Raw genomic sequence first — 21,241 nt, 5'->3', positions numbered from 1 at the left:
ACCTTCGCTGCTATATGATCACTGCCGCATCAGATGCTTCAATGTCATAGCGTCAGCTCATTACTAAGGGGAAATAGCTTCCCTTGATTAGTATTACTTTGTGCTCAGTAGATATTTAAGGAAGCAATTTCTGAGTGTTGTCTTCTGTGGTATGTACTAGGACACCCAAAGGCTTCTGCCCGCAGATGCATGCCTGTGGTCAGACACAGATGTGGTGTGGGACAGTGAATCTCCACCGTGTCTCCTGAACTCGGTCCAGCACTCCAGGAGCAAACACCCACGTTTAATTTCAGTGCAATCAAGCGATGGCAGGAGACGAGCAAGGAAATCCTCCTGCACTGGGCAGCCAGGGAAGGCAAAGGAGGTCACCTTGGGCTGTTCGCTGAGGAAAGGACACGTCAAAGCTCCCCTCCTGCAGCTATACCCACCTGCCATGGTGTACTGGACACAATCACCTGTACGCTAAGGGAGGGTTGTTGGAGATGCAAGCTTCAAATAATTTAGTAGGACAGTGTATTGGGGCCTCCCCTTGCATCCCTTCATTTGGTGTCAGGGGAGGCTGAGCCTGGGCTGGTTTTATTTATAAACCCGCAGTGAGTAATGACAGTGTTGCAATCAGCTCCCTGTGCTAAATGTGGCTTTGGCAGATACTCTCAAGCTTCAATAAATCCCGTTTGGTTAGGGAAGGAGACCGTCTTGGACCGTCTGCCACCCCATTTGCTCTGGCCAGTCTCAGCACATGGCAGTGCCCGCTGTCCCCAAAGGCTTTTGGCAGGGCTGTATCACAGGCAGCAATGCTGAGAGAAAGGCAGGAGAAAGCTAGAAACAAAATTATCATGCAAAGAGCAGCTCAGAAAATAGGAGGTCAATCCCTGCTAAAGCCATCTGACTTTTATTCTCTTTCATTCTCATTTATGGCCCAGGAGGGCCAGGCTGGTTGCTGCTCGCAGCTTTGTGTATCTCGTTCGGCTGGTGCACCCGGGTCAGCGCTTGCTGGGCTGCCTGGGCTGGACATGGCCTTCAGAAAACAGTGGTCTCCAGAAAGCAGGCAGAGATGTTGCGAAATACAGAGAGGAAACCTGAGAGAAGCAACAAGGTTGGGCTGAGAGACCTGGAAAATGTGCAAGGTCCCAAAGACAGCAGTGAAACCATCGTTCCCATGGTGCATATTTGAGCCTCTGCCAGGGGAAAACTTCTGAAGTTAAGCTACACAAATGGAGGCATTTTTCTGCCACAAAGAAGTTCTCTTTTGGGTCTGGGTAACCTAATCCACTTGCAGTGCCAATGGCAGCTCCTGGAAATGGAAGGGGAGGGAGGCAGGGAAGAGCGCCAGGGATGCAGAGGTGTTCCACACAGCAAGTCACATTGCTACCCCACTTAGGCTCCTTTCAATAGAGGCACAAGGGCTACCAGTGCAGATGGACCTCGTGGGATGCTCACGTGGACTTTTTAGGAGCCTTTTGGGGCTTCTTTGAGAGTGCCAACTCCCAGCGTATGTCGCGGTTTAACCCCAGCCAGCAACTAAGCACCACGCAGCTGCTCACTCACTCCCCCCACCCTCAGTGGGATGGGGGAGGGAATCGGGGAAAAAAAAGTAAAACTTGTGGGTTGAGATAAGAACAATTTAATAGAACAGAAAAGAAGAAACTAATAATGATAATAGTAACAATAATGAAATGACAGTAGTAATAATAAAAGGATTGGAATATGCAAGTGATGCACAATGCAATTGCTCACCACCCCCCGACCGATGCCCAGTTAGTCCTTGAGTGGCGATCCCCCCACCCCCACTCCCCCCAGTTTATATACTAGATGTGACATCACATGGTATGGAATACCCCTTTGGCCAGTCTGGGTCAGCTGCCCTGGCTGTGTCCCCTCCCAACTTCTTGTGCCCCTCCAGCCTTCTTGCTGGCTGGGCACGAGAAGCTGAAAAATCCTTGACTTCAGACTAAACATTACTTAGCAACAACCAAAAACATCAGTGTGTTATCGACATTCTTCTCATACCTAACTCAAAAACATAGCGCTGTACCAGCTACTAGGAAGACAATTAACTCTATCCCAGCTGAAACCAGGACAGTGTATAAGAAATTGCATTTTCTCCCTGCAAGTCTCTCTAAAGAGCTGATGCTGTCTCTCTGTGACTCAGTTCCTGCTGCAGGTCATGGGCAAATGTCTTATCTCCCAGGTGTGCTATAAGAATAAATACATTAAAAATTACAAGATACCCCAAAACAGAGTCATTTGTGTCAGGTGCATCCTACACATAGGAGGAAAAAAGTCTCTAAAGCAAAACTCAGTATATTTGCAGATTCTCATGAGCCCAGTATCTGAATGCCACACAGTAGATCACCAGCTCACTCATTTCTGCAATAGTAGGCAATGCCAGCATCTCTGTGCTGACTGCTCTTCTTTTATAGTGAGTGGCCTCAACCTTTGGGGATTCTCAGCAGATTTGGGAGTTGACAATGATGCCCCAGGTGCTGCAGGTTGTTCTTGTAGCACCACAGTGCTCCCACCTCTTGGACCTGGTGGTGGGCTGCCCACACTCACTGGCACGGGGTGCTCCCAGCACCTTAGATGCCGACTGCTCCTGGAAAACCACCTCTGGTGGCCAACAGAGACAAGCCCAGGCTGCCCCTGGGCATTGGGGAGCCATGAGAGACTTGGAGATCTATATGTGCCTCCCATTCCTGGTGACAAATCTAGTTCAAAGTCAGTACAGCAGCACACTTATGTTAGACGCGTCGTATTTTGTAGCATTATTTCATTATTTCCTGAGTACCCAGTAGAGGTAAAATCAAGAAGAATTTTCCCATCTTTACAATTTTCCCTGCCCATACATTAATTAGCAATGGAAATATATTAATTCTTTCATCAGCAAAAAGGTGGCATCTGTCCTTCCCAATATTTGTTGGCTTCCAACCTCACCCTGACGTTCCTATTCTCTTACTGCTCTCTCTTGAAAACACCGCATTTTTCAACAGCTTTCTAAGGTAGGCAAGAAAACATTGAACTTCCTACAGACTGTGTGGTTTCCAGACTAAATGCTTATCCTCCTCTGTTCTGAGTCTGAAATGAAGCCTGAGACAAAGCATAATGCTCAGGCGCCTGCCTGGGAACGATGGGGAAGTGGGGCCAGGGCAGAGCATCTCTCATTGCTGAACTGACAGGCTACCAGCAGCCCCACCGGGAAATGATTGATTAGTTTTGCCTTTGCCATCTGTTAATTAGCTAAGGGAATGGGTTTGCAGATTCAGAGAGCTGCCCGAAGGGAGGAAAGCAGGCGAAGACGTTGGTACCCTCAGGTCAGTACTGGCAACATACGGCAGCATTTAAAGCTCTTGGCGATGCAGCCATCGCAAGGACCAGCTCATGGGTCACATTTTCTCCAGCCAGGAGCCACTTGCTGCCCGTGCCCTGCCGCCTTCATGCGGAGAAAAGGGAGGAAGGAAGAGAGGCTGCCCCAGTGCTTGAGTGACTTTAAAATTAAAATTACCGAATTCATAAACGCCTACATGTTTACATTGCTATTGGCAGAGTAGAGGACCACAGGATCACCCAGGGGTTGAAATCCAGCCCTTGGCTGCACCCAGGCCTTAATATCCACTGAACGGCATGGGCAAGTGAAGGGCAGGGTTTGGTGCCAGGACTGGAGATAATTTCATGTGTTATGTCCACTTGATTGCCTACTTAGAAATTATAAAAATGTACTGTATTTTAAAACTGCAGTCATAAGACAGCAGTTTCCATCTGAATGATAATGAAACACATTCCAAGGTTATGCCAGGACTTCGCTGGTGCTATTAGAGATCAGTTTAAAGCTACAGAAGAAAAAATATATTGCACTAATAAGTGTTCCTCATTTATAAGTTCCCCTTCAGGAGTAATTAAATGTGACTTTTTTTTTTCCTTTACATGGCTGATTTGTGGGATAGCTGTCATGTTTTTGTCGGAGGCTCGAAAAAGAGAACTTGAAGATCTGAGATATTTAAAGAGAGTAACAACACACCCTGGGGAGAATTCCCACCTGGCCACGGCAGGAGCTCCCGCTCGGGAAACATGCTGCCAGGTCTATGAGCAAGGGCTCAAGGGTGAGTTTCAGTGTACCACAGAGAAACAGTGCATGGGCCTGACCCTGCACCCTCTTCCTCATGGAGCTCAGGGGCTCCTTTGTCTCTCGTGTCTGTACCTCCCATGAAAATGCTTCCAGAAATGGGGAGTACAACCTTTTGGGATCTTGGGAAGTTTCTGAATTGTTGGGAGGCAACACCCCGTGCTCTTGTGTGGCTGTGCAGATGAACCCAGCTGTGCACCCAGGGGATGCACCGGGAATGGACCTGAGGGTGCACCCCAGAAAGCACCAGGGATGCACCCAGGAATGCACTGGGGTTGCACCCAGGGGATGCAGCCACCAGGCATCCCGCCTCTCTTTTTACATTGGTTGGACAGATACCTTTTAATCTGACAACGTGGAGTCCTACATAGACATTAAGCATCAGTAAGGGTGGTTTTTCAAATGTGAAAAATTACAAAACAACTGCATGAAACCCATCATAATTACACCTTTGTGGCTCAGCAAACTACGTCCAGCCTCTCCAACTCCCCAACAGCCATTCCCCATCAGTGAAGGTTATATGTGCTAGCGAGGGAAGAGTCAGCAGCAGCAGTAAGCGATTGCCACCAACTGCTCCATCCAGATCAGGAGGTGAGCGACTGCTGCTCCAGACATCTGTGCTGGAAGTTCAGTAAGAACTGGGAGAACAGCCCAGGACTGGGGGCCTGAAACTGTGGGTCTCCTCTGCAGAGGAACAACTACAGATTTGACCTCCTGGCTGCTGGCATGGGTAGGCAGGAGATGGAGGGACCAGACGGGGCTCACGAGCATTTTATGCCACTGAGGCCAAAGGAATTAGTATGGGGGCTGGGAAGGAAAAGCTTGATTCTGGCTTTTGCAGACATCTATCCACACAATTAAAGTCAGGGGCTTATCACAGTTGGGGTTTTTTTCTGTTTGTTTGTTTGTTTTCTTAACGGCTTGGCTTTGGGGACTAGATGGCTGCATTTGAGCCCCACGAGCTGCTGATTTTGCAATCTTCTTTCTCTGGTGCGTTTTGTTTTTATTTCCAGGCATGTGTTATTTCAATTTTTGTTTATATCTCCTGTATCAATCAGTGAAACAGTCTCAAGAAACAAGGCCAGGCCAATGAGAAACATGCAGGTTTTGTTTGGACTGAGATACAGCATTCCTGAAAATTGGCTGCACCTCAGAAAGACTCTGCGAATAATGGTATTTACTGCTCTCCACCTTGCAAACAGAGCTGAAACCCAGGCTTTTCCCACCGGTGGCTGTTAGACTTGATGGGGAGGGTAGAGGTGATTAACCCCTGGCTTGCCTCACTTTACTAGCTCTTTAGATGGTAAAAAAATTCCTTTTCTGGGCCAAGCCTGAGAATGGACTTGGGTGACCGGCCACCCTTTTACTCTCTTTCATTCATGCTGAGGGCTGCTGCTCGGTACCCTGCTAACAGGATAGGAGCATCCGCGGATGAAACCAGGTCTTTGCTGTGAACAGATCTGTGTACATCTCTTTCTCCCCCTCTCCCTCCCTACCATGGGAAAAAAAATACAGTCTGCTCAGTCTCATTTCCCTGTGCCCCACACAAGCAATGGGATCAGACCGCCTGCATGTTAGCTGCTCAGCCCCAGCATGAGAATCCTGAACTGACGGTCAGCACCAGGACGGAGGGGCTTCCAAGTCTGGAAGATGGGCTTGGTACCCTCAGGTGTGCTTGGCTGCTGCTGAAGAGCACAGAGTCAATTTTCCACGTGCTCGGCTCCAAGCAGAGCCATTCATGGTGGTGGGGCTGGTAACCAACCTCTGTGCTCAGCAGCTTCTGCAAAAGTTCTCCCCGGCTGCCGAGGCAGGGATCTGATTTGCAGGCAGCAAGAGGGAGAGACAGGGAGCAGGATCACTGCCACCCATGCTCACGGAGCGGGAGGGGACCCAAGCTGTAATTTTGGGGGGCTTGGGATTTTCATCTCCTTGAATTAAAACAAGAGATCTTCCAAAAACCAAAGATGGTGAGAGGGAAAAGAGTGCCAGTCTGCAATTGCTGGAGAGGTCAAAGGAATGGGTTTCCTAACAGGAATGTGACAGCTCAAGGGTTTACAACTGAAAGCTTAAGGACACATGCACATTGGTGTTTGAGATGGATGTAAAAGGACATAAATACCAGTTAAAATGTACTCTAAGAAAAAAAACCACGCATACTCAAATCATTACAATTCAAACAAAGCAATCGTCAATTCCCCGGCAATTTACATTTAAATGCATAATGTAATTCTTATGCTAAATTATCTATTTCCAGTGTAGTCCTTACTCAGAGCGTATGCGAGGGGGGAGGAGAGGCAGGCTATAGCTTAACTTGTGGATAGCCACTAGTGTGGGAGAGCTATACTGTACGGTCAAGCTGAGTGACCTGTATTTCGGGTTTCCCTCAAACAAACAGGGACAGTCACACTTTCAGCAGAGAAACCCAGAAACATTTTCACCTCCAAAGCCGAGAGGAGATGGGCAGATCTGGAAAAAGAGGGCCAAGATCTAAATGTTCAGGGGTACCAGGACATCTAGTAATACAACATTTTTAGACACTAGCAGGCCTCATCAGATAGAAAGGACTTCTCCTATTCCATCCTCAAAACCAACCTCTCTCCCAGAACTCTGCTTATTGCAACATATTTCTGCTAACAAGATAAGACTTGCAGTAACATCAGCCCTGCCTACACGTCATCCACTGCCTGCTTCCCATCTGTTAGTCTTGATATTTCCTTAATCTCTTTCTCTCACACAGCTCCATGAATAGTTCCCCTCCATAGCACAGGGAGTGAAACTGGAGAATGCAATGTTGCTCTCTGGGAAAGGCATAGAGTGGTTTGAAACAAGAAGCTTAAAGGCCCAGGCAGGATGGCTGTTCCCCAAGACAGCAAAGAGAAATGCAATGAGAAAATGGAGGGAGAGTTGAATTTGAAGTGTCTGTTCTTTAATTATAAATGTTCTTCCTCCAAACAGCTTTTCTTAACAGCTGGTCATCAATTACACAGAGTTACTGAGGTTTTCAGACAGGAGATCAATAAATTGGATTTTTTTTCTTGGCCAGGAGAAGCCATTACATAATGGCTGTGTTTCTTCCCTCTGCTTGCCGAGCTATCAGAAACTGGCAAGCGTTCAAGACAGTAAGACTATTCTTAGACAAGGGGCACAGCATCAAGCTTAGCGGCAGCAGTGTGGTCTCTGACGCCTGGACACCGGGAATGCAGCCAGGGAGGACCAGCGCGGTATAGGGCATCTCAGCCCCCCAGGAAGGGCACAGAGCTGGATGAAGCTTTTGGAGGATGTATGTTAATGAAACAACAGCCTCAGTGCAGTGGCATGTCCGAGTTGCATTTTAAAATGCGCCAGATCTAAATGAAAACAAACCAGACAGTGACAGGGAAAGATGAACAGCCTTCCAGAGCTACCTACTGCTCCACATAGGAAACCTCGCGACATGAGGGGGAATAAATGCCTATAGTGTAACAACATGAGAACTGTACACCTTTGCTGCCTGATTTGAATGGATTATTTGCAGTGAAATTGAGGCTATCTGCACAAAAAAGGGAGAGCTACTTTTTCACATACCGCAACCTTTGCTACATTTTCCGTATAAATCAGGCTGCTGCTGTATGTTTTAAAAGGAGAATCACATCTGCATCTTTGCAGATGACCTGTCTCATGCAGACATGATACATAAGCATTTCTAGAGACGTTTCAGTTACCCACTATCATGCCATAAACCATCTGGCTACCTCTATAGTAGCAGAGCTTAAAAATAAAGCCACTCCCTTTACGATCTGTGGCTTACAAAAAAAAAAAAAAAAATCTCTAGATGGGTTGTGCTGCCACAACCTCGAGCTGTCACGCGCCAGCCTGGAGCTGCAGCAGTATGTTCCTGTCGCAGCCAGCACTACGGGGGATAATGGATTTGTCAGCTCCTCGTGACACAGCGCTGCCGTATGGGATGGTGTGCTCTCACCCACGCACGTCTATCAGCCCTTCATCGGGTGAGAGGAAGCAGGATCAGGCTCATTACATTATGCTTGGTAGAAACACGAACCTAAGAAAAAGCAAATTTCCCCCTGCCAGGTGCCGAGCGGGGGAAATGCACCTATTCCGCTTTGACCAGTCATCAGCAGCATCGAGCAAAGAGCGCAGGACCAGGGTGGGCTGAAAACCCAGCCTGAAACTACTCGCATGAGTGTCACTCATGTAAGCATCACCAGCAAGATCGCCGGCAGGGTGGTCCTTGAAGGTGTTCAGCAAAGCAATGCAAAAACCAGAAAAAACCAAAATATTTTCATGGCCCAAACACTACAAGAGACAGAGTTCAAGCTGCCAGAAAGGCCTAGTGCTCTGGGGAGAAATGAAAAGATGCATTTCAAAGCACAGTAATAAAAGCACATTACAGTACCTGAGCCAAAACTTGCTCTCAGTTCACCTTCCAGTGTAAGATCCAGAGCAACGCTTGGATGATATCCACATGTATAAAGGTTTGGTTTCAGAAACATGGACTTTCAAGGCTCTTTCCCAGTACAACAAGCTGGGGCACAAAGGCGTTTGTGGTGTTGGCTTTCCCCAAGCCCCAGGGGTCTTGCTGTGATAGTCCCAGGCATTACATAGTCGGCGATTTTCTTGTCTGACCTGTGAACAAAGCAAGTATAATTCAGTCATCTTGTATCTGACAGCTATTCTGCCTGTCTGTGCAGCTGATTTTCTTTAAAATAAGTATGGTGTCTACTGCTAGGTAGTCAGTGAATCCTGTTTGCAAGCAAGATAAGTAACAACACAACCCCTTGAGGAAAACTAGCCAAATGTTAGAAATAGCCCCCCAAGCAAAGGCTTCACAAAGCAAGTGCTCATCGCAAGAACTGCAGTGGCCTCTGTGATAACATTTCCAAGATTAATTCATGCTGAATAAATTGCACAGTGAACCAGCTTGGTAGCAATGCTTTTCTCCAGGACAAGGTAATGCTTATTGCCATTATCATATCTGGTACATACGCAGAAGGGAACATGCGGCAGTGTTGGTTTGAATAGGCAAATTACACTTTATAGGTAAGAGTAAAGAAAGAGATAGAGGCATCTGGAGAAGGGGGGAGAACATTAACCTGAAGTGGTCCTGAGGTCATGCCAGACCTGGTTTTTAGGGGAGCTCAAGAAAAGCCTCTTTCCTAAAGGGGGAGAGGTAGATCCTGCCAGGCGTGGGCCGTGGCAGCATCCCTGTGGTACCCACAAGAGATACCCAGCCTGCAGCAGCTCATCCTGGCCTGGGGGGGTCCCGGCAGCCCCCCGGGACCCTTCGGCACCAGCCCCACCACAGACCTGCACCCCTTTAGCACAGCAGCAGAAGCAGCCGACCCGCACTCATCCCACGCTTCTCAGGCTCCTTCCCAGCCTGTGACAAAGACGCATTTTTCAGTCTGTTCTGGGTCACCCACATTTACTTTTTCCCCGAAGAGGAGGAAAAATAAATTAATGAAACATTACAGCATGCAAGATGCCCTCCCCCTCGCCGCCTGGCTTCTCCTGTGAAGACTGCCAGTGCTTCACCTCCTATTTGATGTATATTCAGCAGAAGATAGGGAGGCACGGTAGTTTCTGTGGGCAGCAGAAATGAAAGGGAATGGCACAGAGGCAGCAAAAAAAATGGGAGAAAAAAAGATCTTACAGCTCTTTGATTGTGCTGGCTCTTTGTTTGAGGTATACAAAAAAAAGCCCAACCTGCTGAAGGATTTGTCTGCTCGAGATAATAACCTTTTCAGGAGACTTGTCTCACCTTTCAAGCATGAAATTCCTCAGAATGGATCCCACCTCTCACGCAGCCCCTAAACAGTGGGGTTATTTTTCATCAAAGCTGAGATTCTCTTCTGAGCCCTTTCCCCCCCCAGTTTTGACCCATGACCATTGCTCACCCATGGGGAGGCAGCCACCCTCATCGAGCTGCATGTGGTGGTGGGCTGGAAAAGGGACCTTCTGCCCAAAGCGTGGCTGGAGGCATCTGCAAGAACCAATCTTGGGAGGGCGGGATGGGTTGTTCCCACCACAGAACCCAGACAACTATGTGCAAAAGAGACAACAAGCAAATAGGCAAGCAGATGGACATATTACAGGCCAGACTCATGGGGTGTAGATGAGCAAATTGTCCCCAGAGTTATACCCTGCAAGTTCATGGATGTGTGCTGCCTCGCAGGCTGTCGAGAAAGAGTTAAATTCAGTGATTCAGCAGACATCTGCTCCGCTCCCAGGAAAGCTCCTTTGCTCAGAAGATTTATGTCAGCCTTGAAAGACAAGGACCAGACCAAACTAAAGCCAATCAGCAGCGTTTTGGGAAAACATCTTCCTGAACTTGTGAGAATTTCCTCATTACATCTGCTATTTTTTTTTTTCTTATTGTGACACAATCCTGCAAAATTCTAGTCCTGGGAATAACTTCAAAACATTTAAATCATTCTCTCTTCTGCAACATTTGGATGTTAAAGTACTTTGCAAGCGTTCATGGGTGTAGGCCAAGATTTTCAAAAGCCACTATTGATTCTAGGTGCCTGCATTGCTGGATGCCTCCCTTCATGTCAAATTTCTCTAACAGGGCTTCATTTTCAGAGGTGCTGGAGCACCCAGCCTCCATAGATTAAGTCAGAGAAACAAAACCACTCATCACTTTTGAAAGCCTGACCTTTAATCTGGCAATACCTTTGCGGAGCCTGATTACCAGAGAGGAGAATTGTCAGGAGTTGGGGGATACATCCAAGGTCACACAAGAAGGCTGGGGCAAGCCAGGCATGGAGTAAACTTTGTTCAAAATCACCTTAATTCCAAGACCATTCTTCTTCATGTGTTAGCTCCCGTAGAAAAGAAATACCTTCTTTGCAGAAAAAGGTCATTATTTTCATGACCAAAAGAGTTTTTAAGGAGAAAAAAAGGCACTGTTGAGACCTAAAAATAAATCAACTAGCTTTTGACTGTTCTTTGGTTTTATTTTAGCTTTTTGGGAAAACAACAAAGATATTGAGGCAAAAGCGGAAAACAAATTTGGGATCAAATTGCATTTTGCCAGAAGGGCAAGCCCCGAGTCCTGACAGAGTCTGGCAAATAAAGACAACTTGGCTGATACAAATGGCCCAGCAAATGAAGCATGTGAAGAAAAATTGTAGTAATCAAAAGTGCCCTCTAGTATCATTTATTTATTTTTTTAACATGTGACACAAAGGTAGAAAGAAGATATGACATTTAAGCTTTAAAATCATCAATACTGTCCTAGAAAGGGACTGACTGATGGATCGGGTTAATTAACTATCCATTACTGGTACATCCAGCACAGCACACGCCAGATCAGCTGCTGGCCGATGCCACACGCAGTGCTGGAAGGATTTCATACAAAGAGGTTTGGAGCAGGGAAAGCGGTTCCTGCTTAAATAACTCCTAATGGAGGACTGTGTTTGAACAGTGATGAGAGGCTTTTATGCACCTTCAGCATGGTGAAAGAGCTTAAAACGTGAACTCTCAGCTCTCTCCTGGCCAGAAGAGATGAATGAAGGTTGTCATTGTTCAAGGCGTCATCACCATCAGAAGAAACTTTAGACTCTGCCGGGAAGGGGAAGCAGTTTTTCATCTGAGAAGCCTTATCTATTGTGCAGACATCTATTCACAATAAAGATTTTCTTCTGGAAGGAGACAGTAAAGCTCTTTCTTGCCCCACTCATGCTCTGCCTGGCTGCTCCAGTGGCATAGGTGGGCTCTGCAGGACACTTGAAGGACATGGTGACAACATCCCTGCAGTGGGGGAGCAGAGCCAGCACTGGTGGTCCTAGGCTATCCTGCTTAGCTGTGGGCTGCAGGGTGGTGCAAGGACAGCACAAAGCCATAGACCCTCTGCATGCAGGGCTGTGCAACCTAACAGCAGCCCTGGATAGCCTGCTGTGAGTTAGAGCAGCTGCAAAGCCTGCGCTAACCCATATCATGTGTCGCTTTGGCCTTCCCATAGCCAGAGTCTAGAAGGAGCAAAGTTATTATAAAGTTACTTTTGCTTTTCCCTTCCTTGGCTGCAATTTCTATGCCCCATCCCCTAGGGAATACAGCATAAAGTGGGATACAAAGGCAGGATTTAGCTCATTGCAGTGCAGTGGTCGGGAAGAACAGATTTAGGGACTAGTCAGGCTTCTTTGGTGCCTGCCTCTAAGGTGAGCTGCTAATAGGAAAAGAAACGTGATTTGAACACAGACTAGTTCTTGGAGGACTTCTATAGTCCTGACTGCTCAGGAAACTCTTTCCTTGTCCGTTGCTGCTTATATTAATCACATCTTTGTCACTTAATGTCCCACAGAGTGTGATGGCCTCACTTGGACCTCCATACCTGGGTGTAAGCTAACATGGTTGTCCATCTTTCCTGGTGAAACAGATTCCTAGGGCAAGGGATGCCAGTCACCATTCTCCTTCTGAACAAATTGACTGTAACAAGATTTGAGCACAGATGCATTTTTAGCAGATTGAGGCCCATGCTTTCAGATCCAGATACCTTTGCAGGTACAGTCCAGCTGTAGGCTCATACAGAGGTATTTTGTAGCCATTTCTCAGACACGGATTCCACATCCCTCTTAAAAAAATATTCAGGATTAACACTGGCCATGTATAGAAAAGTAGTGGAATGAATGAAAGGGATTGATGGGCTCTGAATTTCCCATCTGCTGGCTGTTAGTTTCTGACAGGATGGTCTGAAAGTCGTTCCAAGGGAGGAGTGCGCAGCACAGAGCATTTCCAAGAATACAGCTTTTTTTCCAGGAATTAATTTTAATTTTTGACCATTTCAAATTAACCTGCCATGAGGTCTCCACAGTGCGCACTCGCAAACAGGAAGCTCTTCACTCATGGGAAAAAACACAGGCTTTTGAATTGGGCACCTGACTGGAAGATCTGAAATCTATAATTCTTCTGCTGAGTTAGGAATACATGGCAGCAGTGCGGGAGACCAGCAGAAGCTGAGAAACCTTTTTCTGGCAGCAGCCAGAGCAGAAACAAACCAGGCAGCCTGAAAATTAACCAAAACAGTGCACGCTTCTCAGCAAACCAAGCAATTACTCATACAATGGAAAGACATTTGGTAGTAGATGAGCAAATAGTTTTGCATAGCTAATGAGCCTGAAAATTGCAAAGGAGAAAGCACAGAGGAACTTGTTTCTGTGTGTTATAATTTGTTCAGCGCTGGTGCAGGCCCTTGCAAAGTGACTTGCTTTGACCCTTGTGACCGCAGATGCCCAAGAAGCAGTAGGGAAGCCACACGAGCCCCGGCCCTCCAGCAAAGCATGCGATGCTCCAGGGACTGAAAACACCGAAGCTTATTGGTATCCTCACTCCTGTAAGGAAACAGCCCCAGCAGGGAAGGTACCACCTGAGGAGCCTGTACTGGTCATCTCCACTCCATCCAGAGCAAGCCTTCCTCATCTTAAGAGCCAAGGAGCGTTTTCACACCTATGGCCCCACATCTCCCCCAGGTCAGTCAATAAATCCAAAAGAAAGGTGAAGTGTCAGGAACAGGGTGTAGGTTGTATCAGCCCTGAATGGGGCATTGGCCCAGGGACGTCAGGCATGTGAGAGAGGCGAGCAGGAGAGCAGAGGAATAGCTCTCTCCTGAACCCCTCTCCATCTCACGTGGTGATGGGGCACGACAAGTTTGCCGTGGTGGCAGCCCAGTCCAACCCCTGTGCCCAGCTGCAAGGCCGTGCTGCGGCGTCGGCTCCCGGGAAATAGAGTGGATCTGGCCTCACTGTTTTAGCAGAGGAGACTAAAGGTAATTGAACAAAATCTGTTTCTGATTAAAGAGATTACATCTCACAGAGCGTTTTTTAAAATTGCACTTAAATGGCTTTTATGTAGCTTGTTATTTTGCAATAAGATTAACACCAAGGTGGATTGAATTACCTGTTAATTCAACACATAATTTGCTGGTACCTCCATGTGCCATCAAGGATATATTTAAAGGTGTCTTGACAACGGATCCATAGAGCACACAATAAGGACATCATTACTTAAGAAGATACATCCCCAAAGAGACGCATGACATTAACCCCATCTGTAGATGAGTAATCAGAGCTAAATCAGGAATGTTCCCTTTCAATCTAAAAGAAATGGTGCCCTATAAATTCCACATACAAAAATACTAGTAATTTACCATGATTAAACCATAGTGATTTTTTTTATACAGCAGTTTTGCTGCAGTATTTTATCTTGGGATCCTAAAAAAAAGATTTACAGCTCTGTATGCAGCGCTCCTGCTTCGAATAATCAATACTGATTTTAATATACTTTTTAAAAGATTTATTTCCTTGTTGCAGAAAAGATTTAAATTGCAGGGTGCCAACAACTGATGAATTATGATTTAGGGCCAAACCTGTTTCACTTGGAAGAATGGTGATTTTAAATTCAATGAAGTTTCTCTGATGAGTAGAACAAGGAAGTTCTGGCCCATATTTTTCTTGAAATCCCACCAATAAAATAATTATCTTGTCACACTGACAGCCACGTGTATTTATGGCTGGAAAGCATCACACCCTGGAGACACGTGACAAACATGCACTTTCTCTGCAGCTCTTCTCCAAACGCTGCTTTGTGCTGTGACTGAGCAAGGGTGGAAGAAGCACCCAGGAAAGTGGCTGTCAGGTCACAACAAGTGAGCACACAGCTCCATAGCCCAAGCGTGTTTACTTTACATACCTCAAGAATGTTTTTTAAGATTTTGATTTTAAATGCTCTGCATCAGGGAGCATGGTGGCTCTTTCCTCACTGCTGTGCATGGCGATCGGGCGAGATCCTAGCCAGGGGACACCAGCACCTCCTCAGCTCAGTGCCCTGCTCTCACCCGAGCGATTAATACTCTATATCCACAGAAAGATAGTTGGATAAAAACCTTGTATTTAATCTTGTCCATCCCCAAGCAGTTCATGATTGCTCCCAAGAGTCTATTCATGAGTGCTTTGTTCAGTTGAGTTTTAAATGACTCAAGAGCTGATAGGGACTCCACCACCTCCCCTAGGAGATAAATCAGTACACTTAAATAAAAGACAAGATGGTATCTAGCATGCTGTTTCTACAACATTTGCCATTAGTTCTTACCCCAAGGCAAGCATGAAATAAACATTCCCTGCTCCCAGGTTAACTGCTTGCCTTTCGTTTGGTACAGTGTGGTACGGATTATGCTATGATCAACACACAAAATTAACTTCTACCCAATGCTGACAGAGACACATTTAAAATACATAGTTTGGCACCGCATCCAGCATTAATTTCCCAGTCCCAGACACGAGGAATGGAAAAGCTTTATTAGATCACTCGGTCCTGCTCACTGTTAGGCAAATGATTTGCTCCTTTGTGACAGCCTCTGGAGTTTTCTCCAGCCCGATTTGCAAAATCCTGCGGCATGAGGATCACCTCCCTGTGGACTGCACATTATTCTTCACATTTATATTTACATTTGTATTTTCTGCATCTGTCTTAAAATCACCCTTATTTTTTCTAGCTGCACTTCTAAGATTCCCTCTCATTAATTCCTCCCCTACTCTTTTTTTTTGCCCTGCTATACCATTTTTCACAAGTTAACCCATCCAACTCCCCATAATGACTGCGAGCTTCTCAGAGTTTACTTCAACTAATTAATATCTTTCTAATGCAGAGGCCTGAAGGCTGAAGGTGGCATCTGTAGCAGGCTCCCCATGGCCACTGGGGCAGGAGACCTGCCCCTATGATAATGCCTTTGCTCTGTCCTTCCTCCGTCAGGACCAGATCCCAAAGGTACGCCAAGCTCCCTGTTTCCACCAGCTCTTCCTGCACCCTTGCTTCTTTCTGTGATGAGATGGAGTATTTCTCTTCACATGGATTAACTGCAATTTTCCTATTTTTAACGTTAATGTTATTTTACTCTAACCACATTTTCCTTCATATCTAGGCAATTACAAGACAATTCACAGCAAATTTTCATGGGGATAGTTCATTACGTACTAGAAAATGTACAATAATGAAGCGTGAAAAACATGGCAGCTTGCAATGGCTTTTGCTTTTCAGACTGTGAATAAAAGTGGGGAAATAGTGTTCTGTAGAGCCTGGAAAGTATTTGAATTAGGAGAGAGCAAGATTATTTAAAATATAAAAATAGGGCAGAGACTTCCCAAATAAATTATGGTATGACTAATAACATATCGATCCTATTTTTTAATTCCTCCTAAAGCATTTTAATTACCTTTTAATTTTCATGATTGTGCAGTCTCCAAAAAATGAGATTCTAGCATGTGGCTGGAAATCCATGGCTCCACAATATATATATTTTAAGTGTTTGCTTAATGCAAAGGAAAACCAAAATTCAGTTCCTCAAGTGTCAAATCAAATTCATAAATACTGATTCTGCTATCTGAATAAGGACCTTGTGCTGAAATTGTCCTTCCTTATAGTGGATGATCAAACATTGTGGTGACAAATTGGTTTATCTCAGACCAGGTGCTCAAGTCAAAAGACGCTTTCAGAAGGACAAATCTCAGGGAGGAAAGAAATGGCTCTAATCACATTGGGCTCTCCTACACGAGCGAGCTCTTCAGCACATATAGACAGAGCAGGCACTGTTACAAGAAATTGTGCAGCAAGCTTGCCTCAAGCATTCCTCTCTCCCACAGGCTGTATAATAAATGCAAGAAATTATTCAAAAGGGCCATTCTTGCTTCCCTCAGACATATTTTGCTAAACCGTAGCAATACAGATCAACTCTACCAAACGGGGTTTTTTTTCTCCTGCCTCATGTCTCTCTACATCTGTCAACATTAGACTATATCTAAAGAGTGGGTTGCGTATTTTACAGCTCCTTACAATGAGGCAGGCAAGTGATGGACCTTGCACCAGGCACAGACTTACTGGGGGTTGAGGAGGGGTGTGGGAAAAGGGTGTCCTAAAGGTCTTAAAGAACCTTCTTCCTCATGGCTAGCACTCAGTGCAGGCGTGTGCATGCATCACATGTAGTATTTCATTACATCAGGTCTGCATCTGCTCCTCCCTCCACTGGAAGGAATTCAAACCATTTTCTGGTTACTGCCCTTTTGCTATCAAAGCCAGCACTTGGAATAGGAACAAAATATGTTATGGTTTCAGAATAACTTGCTTTTCACAGATCCCTAAAAATGGAAACAGTTTTAGTAGTAGTCTCTGAAGATGAGGTGGACTGCGGATTTTATAGAAGAGGGCATTTGAGGAGCCTACAGGCTGCTTGCACTGCTTGCTTTTAATGCTGGAGCTCATCTCCCGAAGCCTGAGGACAGCAAAAGAAGTTGTTGGGAGGCAATGTGTTAAACACCCCAGGCTTTCAAGTATAAAGACAAAGACCTGCAAAAAGTCAAAGTATTTCTGCAGGCTGTCCAGGAACATGCTATCTGTGACACAACAGGACTACCCGTTGCTGGGGCATGTCTTTGCACATACCCACTTCTCCAGGGAGACAGTAACACTACGTCCTAGCGAAAGCTATCCTCCAGGTCTTGGCACTTGACGTCTACCAGCCCAAAGCTAAATCTTTTAGCTTTGCAGGAAACAATCCCCAGTTCCCTGCATCCCCCTAGATCTGCCCTTGAACTGATGATCCCTGAAGATCAGCCCGCAGTGCTGCTCATTGCTTTTCTTGCATACCCTCTGGGGAGTAAAGCCATACGAGATGTCAGATTTGCCTCTGCACACCATCACCAGCTTGGAAAGGAAGACAGCCTGTTATTTCAGTGGAGCAAAGGGTTAAGTTCTCCATTACAAAACTGAGAGCAGAATTCCTATAAAGTGAAATGAAGTAATAACATGCAGTTACACTTTATATTTAACCAGATTCTGTCTGAGCTGTTTCAGAGCCTCAGCTGAAGCAGCAGTTGAGCTTCAGAGCAGGGCTGGCTGCTCTAGGGCTCCTCTCCCCAGCCAGGGGTGCTGCTGTGTCCCTCCCCCAGCAATAGTCCTTCTAGCTTAAAATAGCCTCTTGCTGCTCACAATGTTTTTAAGACTTTCACAAATGTTCTCCAAATCGCTGATCACAAGAAGTATTCCCTGTATGCATCTCTTATTAAATGAACATCATTTGCTTTGAGTTCTTCATAAAAACCAAATCTGTATTCTTTGCAGGGAATATATATTTAACATTTGGGTGTCTTCAACGACCTCAGTACCTTCCTCTTCCTCCCAAGCATACACCTAGTGTTGATTTGGGGTGTCCTGAAGAGAAAATGGCCATATACAATTCTTTATGCTGAAACAACTGATGAAAACAGGAAGGATATGTGCTATCATGGAGAAAAAGATGGGTAAGCACTGAAGAAGACTACAACAGCACATGACGGGGTGAGGTAGGTTGAGGGACTCCAATAAAAAAAAATAGGTATAAATAAGAGAGGACTGAAATATTTGTAAGTTATTAATTTAAAGCATCATTTTAACTAATTCTTCACTAACTGTAAGCAGTGGTTTCACGTAACCCTAATAATTTATCATCCTATATGCAACATCCTAGTGTTGAACTCAAGACATTTTAGAGGTGAGCGAGCGTTGACTGGCATAGAATGGGCACACTGGCAGGCATGCAGATGGATCATATTTCCAAGAGGCTCCTAACCTGAGTTTCAAAAGTACAGAGAACTAGAGCTGCCCAGAGACCACAGCCCAAGTGAAAAAGAGACTGAATGGCAAGGTGAGAGAAGTAGTCAGGAGTTTCTAGCTCCATCTCTCCAACTATCATTAGCAGAGTCCCCTCTCCTACCTTCTCACTATCAATGGGGTTTTGTGAAAGTTAGCAACTTTTGATGGCCACTACCTGCCTCAGGGGCCCTTCCCAACCCAGCCCTTGCATGGCACTGACCGCTCAGCCAATGTCTCTGAGATTGCAGCTCAGCTGAAATCCTGCAGCAGCAATGAGATGTTGTGACATTTTCATTTCTCCTGAAAGTGTGTGTCCGGGGATGCCCAGGGAGTCTTATTTAGCAGAGCGTTGAAACATAAGCCCATTACTCTGCTTGTCAAGCTACTTATATGGTTCTCCATCACTGCAGTGCCTACTGTCTTTATATTGTTGTAGATGAAAGGAGTTTATCCCCCAAGGTAAGGAAATGTTAGCCCTAGCCTATGAACCATGAGCTAGGGGCTAAGACCACACAGGGAAGTTTGTGGCTTATTGGGGAAATTCACTGTTCCCTAAACCAACTTCCAGATCCTGCTTTCCTCATCAGCTCTTCTCCATTTCACTACCGCACGTCCCTTGCCATCAAATGAGGCTTTTGCATCTATTTTTCTTTTATGCTCCAAAAAGAAACTTCTGGCAGTTTTTCTTAAATGTAATATTTTCCTGAAAAACAGTATTTTCACAATGATCTCTAATGAGATTCCACAGCCAACCCCCCAAATAGATGCCATATTTCAAATTCTTGTATGAAGCAAGGAAGGGGAGCAAGAAACCATGTCATTTATTTTCCTAAGGATGGAAAAACAATCAGCTTGTAACCTTGTGAGAGCACAGCTCCATTTGGTCATGACAAACCCTCCTAGGCTGCATACTATCGCAGGAAAGCTTAACGCTGTTTCTGGAAATAAAGACACTGAAATGGAGGATTTTCCAATGGGCTCCACCTGTGAGAAAATTCTCACATGCATCAGAGGGGCAAAATCGCGTCTGGTGTGGAATGATGCTGCAAATACTCCCCTAACAAGCTTTTTCTGCCGAAGCGTGTTTATGTGGCAAAGACCACACAGACAGTGGGGGGCTTCCTCCAGCAGAGAATTTTGGGCAAAATTGCTTCATTTCATGAGATCTGGTCCATGTCCAAAGCCAAACATTTGCTTCTCAGGGATGTTCCTACACTCCCTCCAGATAAATCATGCTGGCAGGGATGACTTAGCAGGGGGGCAAATTTCATCAGAGGCCAGGATATCACCTCAGACTTCCTTTCACCCTAACAGTAGGTTTTTAATCAGGGATGACTCCTGATTACTCCTGAGTGCCATAAACAATCAGGATTTTCTATCATGCTTTTGGATTATTACCAAAATCGTAGTGATATAATACACACCACGCAAAAAATGATTACCGCTGCATGCAGATAAAATGCTTGCAATTAAAGAGCACTAACTTCCATGCTGGCTTCTTTAAAGAGCTCCTGCTATTATCATCTTTGATAATAATTAATCCCTATTGTTTTACACAGTCCAGAGCTGCTTTGGCAGTTTTCAACATGTCCCAACTGGATTTATTTATTTATTTATTTATTTATTTATTTAAAGAAGCATTGTCATCAAGAAACCTGGAAGACCCAAGAAAGAGTTGATTGATCACAAGGTCCTATCAAATGTCAAAGCTGGCCCTTGCTGACCTCCCATCTATTCAGAACTGCTTTGATTTAATCTACAAACTGGCTGCCTCTCCTGCCTGTGAGTTCTGTCTGTAACCCGTGTGTCAGTGTTTTGAGATATGACCTGCTTCACGCTCCATTCATCTCATCTGAAGGACGGAAATTAAACTGGAGGGTCAGCAAGGGGCACAGCTCAAAATACACACACATTAAACTGGAGCCTTTTGTTTGGGCCCATCAGAAGAGTTAGAGCAACCATCAAAAATGATATTCAAGTGGAATTGATTTTCTTTTTCCTATTGAAATTTGTAGTACTAATACATGCGGAAGGGTGGCAAGCCTTGCTACAGCAGAAGGAAATATCATCATGGTGCCTTCCCAGAGAAGTGCTTGAGATGCCTTTTAATGCTATGAGTATATGAGTGTGTTGACACCTCCACGTATAGTAGTGTGCACAAGGCAGTATTTCCATTATAAATCTAGCATTTCAAGCCTTTTTACACTGATCATAGTATTACAGCTTGAACTGAAACACAGTGGAAAGTTCACAGCATGGATCACAATGTTTTAAACCTCATCTGTCTTACTTGGGTTTTATTATAATTTGGAAAATGCTTAGCTCCGGTTCTTGCCCTGTGGAACACAGCCAGCAGCTCAGACGGATAACTCTCAAGGGTGACCACAGCTTTGCAGAGCAATTTTCATACTGGCTTTTACTTGGCGAGGAGAATGAGTATGAAGCATGAATCCTCAATGGCCATGCCAGCCTTCACGCACTCCTACACCTCTGGCGTGAGCCGCA

The 21,241-nt window shown here is 45.4% G+C and overlaps 1 long non-coding RNA gene across 1 annotated transcript in view; it reads right to left on the bottom strand.

Annotated features, from left to right (window-relative positions):
* LOC128149348 (uncharacterized) overlaps positions 1–21,241 on the bottom strand; it is a 64,020-nt gene that overhangs the window by 32,591 nt on the left and 10,188 nt on the right. Inside the window, exon 2 of the long non-coding RNA XR_008237618.1 lies at positions 8,514–8,743. This is a non-coding gene — a long non-coding RNA (uncharacterized LOC128149348). The remainder of the gene's footprint in view (positions 1–8,513; positions 8,744–21,241) is intronic.

Source organism: Harpia harpyja, chromosome 12, assembly GCF_026419915.1.
Source record: "Harpia harpyja isolate bHarHar1 chromosome 12, bHarHar1 primary haplotype, whole genome shotgun sequence".
Classification (NCBI taxonomy): Eukaryota; Metazoa; Chordata; class Aves; order Accipitriformes; family Accipitridae; genus Harpia; species Harpia harpyja.
The sequence above is the reverse complement of the archived record's forward strand: the minus strand, read 5'-3'. Positions and strand labels throughout refer to the sequence as shown.